This window comes from Perissodus microlepis, chromosome 5 (genome assembly GCF_051167445.1).
Source record: "Perissodus microlepis isolate ML-2025 ecotype Zambia chromosome 5, ASM5116744v1, whole genome shotgun sequence".
Taxonomy (NCBI): domain Eukaryota; kingdom Metazoa; phylum Chordata; class Actinopteri; order Cichliformes; family Cichlidae; genus Perissodus; species Perissodus microlepis.
In genome coordinates this window covers 2,099,046-2,107,828 of record NC_140465.1, presented here as the reverse complement: position 1 = coordinate 2,107,828, position 8,783 = coordinate 2,099,046, and positions in this window count along the sequence as shown.

Sequence of the window (8,783 nt, the reverse complement as noted above, 5' to 3'; positions counted from 1 at the left end):
AAAGTCTTTGTTCTGCCTGCGTGTCACAAGGACTTTGTTCTGCCTGTGTGTCACAAAGTCTTTGTTCTGCCTGCGTGTCACAAAGTCTTTGTTCTGCCTGCGTGTCACAAAGTCTTTTTCCTGCGCGCGTGTCACAAAGTCTTTGTTCTGCTTGCATGTCACAAAGTCTTTGTTTCTGCCTGCATGTCACAAAGTCATTGTTCTGCCTGCGTGTCACAAGGACTTTGTTCTGCCTGCGTGTCACAAAGTCTTTGTTCTGCCTGCGTGTCACAAGGACTTTGTTCTGCCTGCGTGTCACAAAGTCATTGTTCTGCCTGCGTGTCACAAGGACTTTGTTCTGCCTGCGTGTCACAAGGACTTTGTTCTGCCTGCGTGTCACAAAGTCTTTGTTCCGCATGCGTGTCACAAAGTCTTTTTCCTGCGCGCATGTCACAAAGTCTTTGTTCTGCCTGCATGTCACAAAGTCATTGTTCTGCCTGCGTGTCACAAGGACTTTGTTCTGCCTGCGTGTCACAAAGTCTTTGTTCCGCATGCGTGTCACAAAGTCTTTTTCCTGCGCGCGTGTCACAAAGTCTTTTTCCTGCGCGCATGTCACAAAATCTTTGTTCTGCCTGCATGTCACAAAGTCATTGTTCTGCCTGCGTGTGACAAAGTCATTGTTCTGCCTGCGTGTCACAAGGACTTTGTTCTGCCTGCGTGTCACAAAGTCTTATTCTGCTTGCGTGTCACAAAGTCTTTTTCCCGCCTGCATGTCACAAAGTCTTTTTTCTGCCTGCGTGTCACAAAGTCTTTATTCTGCCTGGGTGTCACAAAGTCTTTCTTCTGCCTGCGTGTCACAAAGTCTTTATTCTGCCTGCATGTCACAAAGTCTTTCTTCTGCCTGGGTGTCACAAAGTCTTTCTTCTGCATGCGTGTCACAAAGTCTTTTTCCCGCCTGCGTGTCACAAAGTCTTTTTTCTGCCTGCGTGTCACAAAGTCTTTATTCTGCCTGCAAGTCACAAAGTCTTTCTTCTGCCTGGGTGTCACAAAGTCTTTCTTCTGCATGCGTGTCACAAAGTCTTTTTCCGGCGCGCGTGTCACAAAGTCTTTTTTCTGCCTGGGTGTCACAAAGTCTTTCTTCTGCATGCGTGTCACAAAGTCTTTTTCCCGCGCGCGTGTCACAAAGTCTTTGTTCTGCCTGCGTGTCACAAAGTCTTTGTTCTGCCTGCGTGGGACAATGTCTTTGTTCTGCCTGCGTGTCACAAAGTCTTTGTTCTGCCTGCGTGTCACAAAGTCTTTGTTCTGCCTGCGTGTCACAATGTCTTTGTTCTGCCTGCGTGTTACAAAGTCTTTTTCTGCCTGCATGTCACAAAGTCTTTGTTCTGCCTGCGTGTCACAAAGTCTTTGTTCTGCCTGCGTGTCACAAAGTCTTTTTCCCACGCGCGTGTCACAAAGTCTTTGTTCTGCCTGCGTGTCACAAAGTCTTTCTTCTGCCTGCGTGTCACAAAGTCTTTTTCCCGCACGCGTGTCACAAAGTCTTTGTTCTGTCTGCATGTCACAAAGTCATTGTTCTGCCTGCGTGTCACAAAGTCTTTGTTCTGCCTGCGTGTCACAAAGTCTTTTTCCCGCACGCGTGTCACAAAGTCTTTGTTCTGTCTGCATGTCACAAAGTCATTGTTCTGCCTGCGTGTCACAAAGTCTTTGTTCTGCCTGCGTGTCACAAAGACTTTGTTCTGCCTGCGTGTCACAAAGTCTTTGTTCTGCCTGTGTGTCACAAAGTCTTTGTTCTGCCTGCGTGTCACAAAGTCTTTGTCCTGCCTGCGTGTCACAAAGTCTTTGTTCTGCCTGCGTGTCACAAGGACTTTGTTCTGCCTGCGTGTCACAAAGTCTTTGTTCTGCCTGCGTGTCACAAGGACTTTGTTCTGCCTGCGTGTCACAAAGTCTTTGTTCTGCCTGCGTGTCACAAAGTCTTTGTTCTGCCTGCGTGTCACAAGGACTTTGTTCTGCCTGTGTGTCACAAAGTCTTTGTTCTGCCTGCGTGTCACAAAGTCTTTGTTCTGCCTGCGTGTCACAAAGTCTTTGTTCTGCCTGCGTGTCACAAGGACTTTGTTCTGCCTGCGTGTCACAAAGTCATTGTTCTGCCTGCGTGTCACAAGGACTTTGTTCTGCCTGCGTGTCACAAGGACTTTGTTCTGCCTGCGTGTCACAAAGTCTTTGTTCCGCATGCGTGTCACAAAGTCTTTTTCCTGCGCGCATGTCACAAAGTCTTTGTTCTGCCTGCATGTCACAAAGTCATTGTTCTGCCTGCGTGTCACAAGGACTTTGTTCTGCCTGCGTGTCACAAAGTCTTTGTTCCGCATGCGTGTCACAAAGTCTTTTTCCTGCGCGCGTGTCACAAAGTCTTTTTCCTGCGCGCATGTCACAAAATCTTTGTTCTGCCTGCATGTCACAAAGTCATTGTTCTGCCTGCGTGTGACAAAGTCATTGTTCTGCCTGCGTGTCACAAGGACTTTGTTCTGCCTGCGTGTCACAAAGTCTTATTCTGCTTGCGTGTCACAAAGTCTTTTTCCCGCCTGCATGTCACAAAGTCTTTTTTCTGCCTGCGTGTCACAAAGTCTTTATTCTGCCTGGGTGTCACAAAGTCTTTCTTCTGCCTGCGTGTCACAAAGTCTTTATTCTGCCTGCATGTCACAAAGTCTTTCTTCTGCCTGGGTGTCACAAAGTCTTTCTTCTGCATGCGTGTCACAAAGTCTTTTTCCCGCCTGCGTGTCACAAAGTCTTTTTTCTGCCTGCGTGTCACAAAGTCTTTATTCTGCCTGGGTGTCACAAAGTCTTTCTTCTGCCTGCGTGTCACAAAGTCTTTATTCTGCCTGCATGTCACAAAGTCTTTCTTCTGCCTGGGTGTCACAAAGTCTTTCTTCTGCATGCGTGTCACAAAGTCTTTTTCCGGCGCGCGAGTCACAAAGTCTTTTTTCTGCCTGCGTGTCACAAAGTCTTTTTCCCGCGCGCGTGTCACAAAGTCTTTCTTCTGCCTGCGTGTCACAAAGTCTTTGTTCTGCCTGCATGTCACAGAGTCTTTGTTCTTCCTGCGTGTCACAAAGTCTTTGTTCTGCCTGCGTGTCACAAGGTCTTTGTTCTGCCTGCGTGTCACAAGGACTTTGTTCTGCCTGCGTGTCACAAAGTCATTGTTCTGCCTGCGTGTCACAAGGACTTTGTTCTGCCTGCGTGTCACAAAGTCTTTGTTCTGCCTGCGTGTCACAAGGACTTTGTTCTGCCTGCGTGTCACAAAGTCTTTGTTCCGCATGCGTGTCACAAAGTCTTTTTCCTGCGCGCATGTCACAAAGTCTTTGTTCTGACTGCATGTCACAAAGTCATTGTTCTGCCTGCGTGTCACAAAGTCATTGTTCTGCCTGCGTGTCACAAGGACTTTGTTCTGCCTGCGTGTCACAAAGTCTTTGTTCCGCATGAGTGTCACAAAGTCTTTTTCCTGCGCGCATGTCACAAAGTCTTTGTTCTGCCTGCATGTCACAAAGTCATTGTTCTGCCTGCGTGTGACAAAGTCATTGTTCTGCCTGCGTGTCACAAGGACTTTGTTCTGCCTGCGTGTCACAAAGTCTTTTTCTGCTTGCGTGTCACAAAGTCTTTTTCCCGCCTGCGTGTCACAAAGTCTTTTTTCTGCCTGCGTGTCACAAAGTCTTTATTCTGCCTGGGTGTCACAAAGTCTTTCTTCTGCCTGCGTGTCACAAAGTCTTTATTCTGCCTGCGTGTCACAAAGTCTTTCTTCTGCCTGGGTGTCACAAAGTCTTTCTTCTGCATGCGTGTGACAAAGTCTTTTTCCGGCGCGCGTGTCACAAAGTCTTTTTTCTGCCTGGGTGTCACAAAGTCTTTCTTCTGCATGCGTGTCACAAAGTCTTTCTTCTGCCTGGGTGTCACAAAGTCTTTCTTCTGCATGCGTGTGACAAAGTCTTTTTCCGGCGCGCGTGTCACAAAGTCTTTTTTCTGCCTGGGTGTCACAAAGTCTTTCTTCTGCATGCGTGTCACAAAGTCTTTTTCCCGCGCGCGTGTCACAAAGTCTTTGTTCTGCCTGCGTGTCACAAAGTCATTGTTCTGCCTGCGTGTGACAAAGTCTTTGTTCTGCCTGCGTGTCAAAAGGACTTTGTTCTGCCTGCGTGTCACAAAGTCTTTGTTCTGCCTGCGTGTCACAAGGACTTTGTTCTGCCTGCGTGTCACAAAGTCTTTGTTCTGCCTGCGTGTCACAAGGACTTTGTTCTGCCTGCGTGTCACAAAGTCTTTGTTCTGCCTGCGTGTCACAAGGACTTTGTTCTGCCTGCGTGTCACAAAGTCTTTGTTCTGCCTGCGTGTCACAAGGACTTTGTTCTGCCTGCGTGTCACAAAGTCTTTGTTCTGCCTGCGTGTCACAAGGACTTTGTTCTGCCTGCGTGTCACAAAGTCTTTGTTCCGCATGCGTGTCACAAAGTCTTTTTCCTGCGCGCATGTCACAAAGTCTTTGTTCTGCCTGCGTGTCACAAGGACTTTGTTCTGCCTGGGTGTCTCAAAGTCTTTCTTCTGCCTGCGTGTCACAAAGTCTTTATTCTGCCTGCATGTCACAAAGTCTTTCTTCTGCCTGGGTGTCACAAAGTCTTTCTTCTGCATGCGTGTCGCAAAGTCTTTTTCCGGCGCGCGTGTCACAAAGTCTTTTTTCTGCCTGGGTGTCACAAAGTCTTTCTTCTGCATGCGTGTCACAAAGTCTTTTTCCCGCGCGCGTGTCACAAAGTCTTTGTTCTGCCTGCGTGTCACAAAGTCTTTGTTCTGCCTGCGTGGGACAATGTCTTTGTTCTGCCTGCGTGTCACAAAGTCTTTGTTCTGCCTGCGTGTCACAAAGTCTTTGTTCTGCCTGCGTGTCACAATGTCTTTGTTCTGCCTGCGTGTTACAAAGTCTTTTTCTGCCTGCATGTCACAAAGTCTTTGTTCTGCCTGCGTGTCACAAAGTCTTTGTTCTGCCTGCGTGTCACAAAGTCTTTTTCCCACGCGCGTGTCACAAAGTCTTTGTTCTGCCTGCGTGTCACAAAGTCTTTCTTCTGCCTGCGTGTCACAAAGTCTTTTTCCCGCACGCGTGTCACAAAGTCTTTGTTCTGTCTGCATGTCACAAAGTCATTGTTCTGCCTGCGTGTCACAAAGTCTTTGTTCTGCCTGCGTGTCACAAAGTCTTTTTCCCGCACGCGTGTCACAAAGTCTTTGTTCTGTCTGCATGTCACAAAGTCATTGTTCTGCCTGCGTGTCACAAAGTCTTTGTTCTGCCAGCGTGTCACAAAGACTTTGTTCTGCCTGCGTGTCACAAAGTCTTTGTTCTGCCTGTGTGTCACAAAGTCTTTGTTCCGCCTGCGTGTCACAAAGTCTTTGTTCTGCCTGCGTGTCACAAAGTCTTTGTTCTGCCTGCGTGTCACAAGGACTTTGTTCTGCCTGCGTGTCACAAAGTCTTTGTTCTGCCTGCGTGTCACAAGGACTTTGTTCTGCCTGCGTGTCACAAAGTCTTTGTTCTGCCTGCGTGTCACAAAGTCTTTGTTCTGCCTGCGTGTCACAAGGACTTTGTTCTGCCTGTGTGTCACAAAGTCTTTGTTCTGCCTGCGTGTCACAAAGTCTTTGTTCTGCCTGCGTGTCACAAAGTCTTTTTCCTGCGCGCGTGTCACAAAGTCTTTGTTCTGCTTGCATGTCACAAAGTCTTTGTTTCTGCCTGCATGTCACAAAGTCATTGTTCTGCCTGCGTGTCACAAGGACTTTGTTCTGCCTGCGTGTCACAAAGTCTTTGTTCTGCCTGCGTGTCACAAGGACTTTGTTCTGCCTGCGTGTCACAAAGTCATTTTTCTGCCTGCGTGTCACAAGGACTTTGTTCTGCCTGCGTGTCACAAGGACTTTGTTCTGCCTGCGTGTCACAAAGTCTTTGTTCCGCATGCGTGTCACAAAGTCTTTTTCCTGCGCGCATGTCACAAAGTCTTTGTTCTGCCTGCATGTCACAAAGTCATTGTTCTGCCAGCGTGTCACAAGGACTTTGTTCTGCCTGCGTGTCACAAAGTCTTTGTTCCGCATGCGTGTCACAAAGTCTTTTTCCTGCGCGCATGTCACAAAGTCTTTGTTCTGCCTGCATGTCACAAAGTCATTGTTCTGCCTGCGTGTCACAAAGTCATTGTTCTGCCTGCGTGTCAAAAGGACTTTGTTCTGCCTGCGTGTCACAAAGTCTTTTTCCCGCGCGCGTGTCACAAAGTCTTATTCTGCTTGCGTGTCACAAAGTCTTTTTCCCGCCTGCGTGTCACAAAGTCTTTTTTCTGCCTGCGTGTCACAAAGTCTTTATTCTGCCTGGGTGTCACAAAGTCTTTCTTCTGCCTGTGTGTCACAAAGTCTTTATTCTGCCTGGGTGTCACAAAGTCTTTCTTCTGCCTGCGTGTCACAAAGTCTTTATTCTGCCTGCGTGTCAAAAGGACTTTGTTCTGCCTGCGTGGGACAATGTCTTTGTTCTGCCTGCGTGTCACAAAGTCTTTGTTCTGCCTGCGTGGGACAATGTCTTTGTTCTGCCTGCATGTCACAAAGTCATTGTTCTGCCTGCGTGTCACAAGGACTTTGTTCTGCCTGCGTGTCACAAAGTCTTTGTTCCGCATGCGTGTCACAAAGTCTTTTTCCTGCGCGCATGTCACAAAGTCTTTGTTCTGCCTGCATGTCACAAAGTCATTGTTCTGCCTGCGTGTCACAAAGTCATTGTTCTGCCTGCGTGTCAAAAGGACTTTGTTCTGCCTGCGTGTCACAAAGTCTTTTTCCCGCGCGCGTGTCACAAAGTCTTATTCTGCTTGCGTGTCACAAAGTCTTTTTCCCGCCTGCGTGTCACAAAGTCTTTTTTCTGCCTGCGTGTCACAAAGTCTTTATTCTGCCTGGGTGTCACAAAGTCTTTCTTCTGCCTGTGTGTCACAAAGTCTTTATTCTGCCTGGGTGTCACAAAGTCTTTCTTCTGCCTGCGTGTCACAAAGTCTTTATTCTGCCTGCGTGTCAAAAGGACTTTGTTCTGCCTGCGTGGGACAATGTCTTTGTTCTGCCTGCGTGTCACAAAGTCTTTGTTCTGCCTGCGTGGGACAATGTCTTTGTTCTGCCTGCATGTCACAAAGTCATTGTTCTGCCTGCGTGTCACAAGGACTTTGTTCTGCCTGCGTGTCACAAAGTCTTTGTTCCGCATGCGTGTCACAAAGTCTTTTTCCTGCGCGCATGTCACAAAGTCTTTGTTCTGCCTGCATGTCACAAAGTCATTGTTCTGCCTGCGTGTCACAAAGTCATTGTTCTGCCTGCGTGTCAAAAGGACTTTGTTCTGCCTGCGTGTCACAAAGTCTTTTTCCCGCGCGCGTGTCACAAAGTCTTATTCTGCTTGCGTGTCACAAAGTCTTTTTCCCGCCTGCGTGTCACAAAGTCTTTTTTCTGCCTGCGTGTCACAAAGTCTTTATTCTGCCTGGGTGTCACAAAGTCTTTCTTCTGCCTGTGTGTCACAAAGTCTTTATTCTGCCTGGGTGTCACAAAGTCTTTCTTCTGCCTGCGTGTCACAAAGTCTTTATTCTGCCTGCGTGTCAAAAGGACTTTGTTCTGCCTGCGTGGGACAATGTCTTTGTTCTGCCTGCGTGTCACAAAGTCTTTGTTCTGCCTGCGTGGGACAATGTCTTTGTTCTGCCTGCGTGTCACAAAGTCTTTGTTCTGCCTGCGTGTCACAAAGTCATTGTTCTGCCTGCGTGTCACAAGGACTTTGTTCTGCCTGCGTGTCACAAAGTCTTTGTTCTGCCTGCGTGTCACAAGGACTTTGTTCTGCCTGCGTGTCACAAAGTCATTGTTCTGCCTGCGTGTCACAAGGACTTTGTTCTGCCTGCGTGTCACAAGGACTTTGTTCTGCCTGTGTGTCACAAAGTCTTTGTTCCGCATGCGTGTCACAAAGTCTTTTTCCTGCGCGCATGTCACAAAGTCTTTGTTCTGCCTGCATGTCACAAAGTCATTGTTCTGCCTGCGTGTCACAAGGACTTTGTTCTGCCTGCATGTCACAAAGTCTTTGTTCCGCATGCGTGTCACAAAGTCTTTTTCCTGCGCGCATGTCACAAAGTCTTTGTTCTGCCTGCATGTCACAAAGTCATTGTTCTGCCTGCGTGTCACAAAGTCATTGTTCTGCCTGCGTGTCAAAAGGACTTTGTTCTGCCTGCGTGTCACAAAGTCTTTTTCCCGCGTGCGTGTCACAAAGTCTTATTCTGCTTGCGTGTCACAAAGTCTTTTTCCCGCACGCGTGTCACAAAGTCTTTTTTCTGCCTGCGTGTCACAAAGTCTTTATTCTGCCTGGGTGTCACAAAGTCTTTCTTCTGCCTGTGTGTCACAAAGTCTTTATTCTGCCTGGGTGTCACAAAGTCTTTCTTCTGCCTGCGTGTCACAAAGTCTTTATTCTGCCTGCGTGTCAAAAGGACTTTGTTCTGCCTGCGTGGGACAATGTCTTTGTTCTGCCTGCGTGTCACAAAGTCTTTGTTCTGCCTGCGTGGGACAATGTCTTTGTTCTGCCTGCGTGTCACAAAGTCTTTGTTCTGCCTGCGTGTCACAAAGTCTTTGTTCTGCCTGCGTGTCACAAGGACTTTGTTCTGCCTGCGTGTCACAAAGTCTTTGTTCTGCCTGCGTGTCACAAGGACTTTGTTCTGCCTGCGTGTCACAAAGTCTTTGTTCTGCCTGCGTGTCACAAAGTCTTTGTTCTGCCTGCGTGTCACAAGGACTTTGTTCTGCCTGTGTGTCACAAAGTCTTTGTTCTG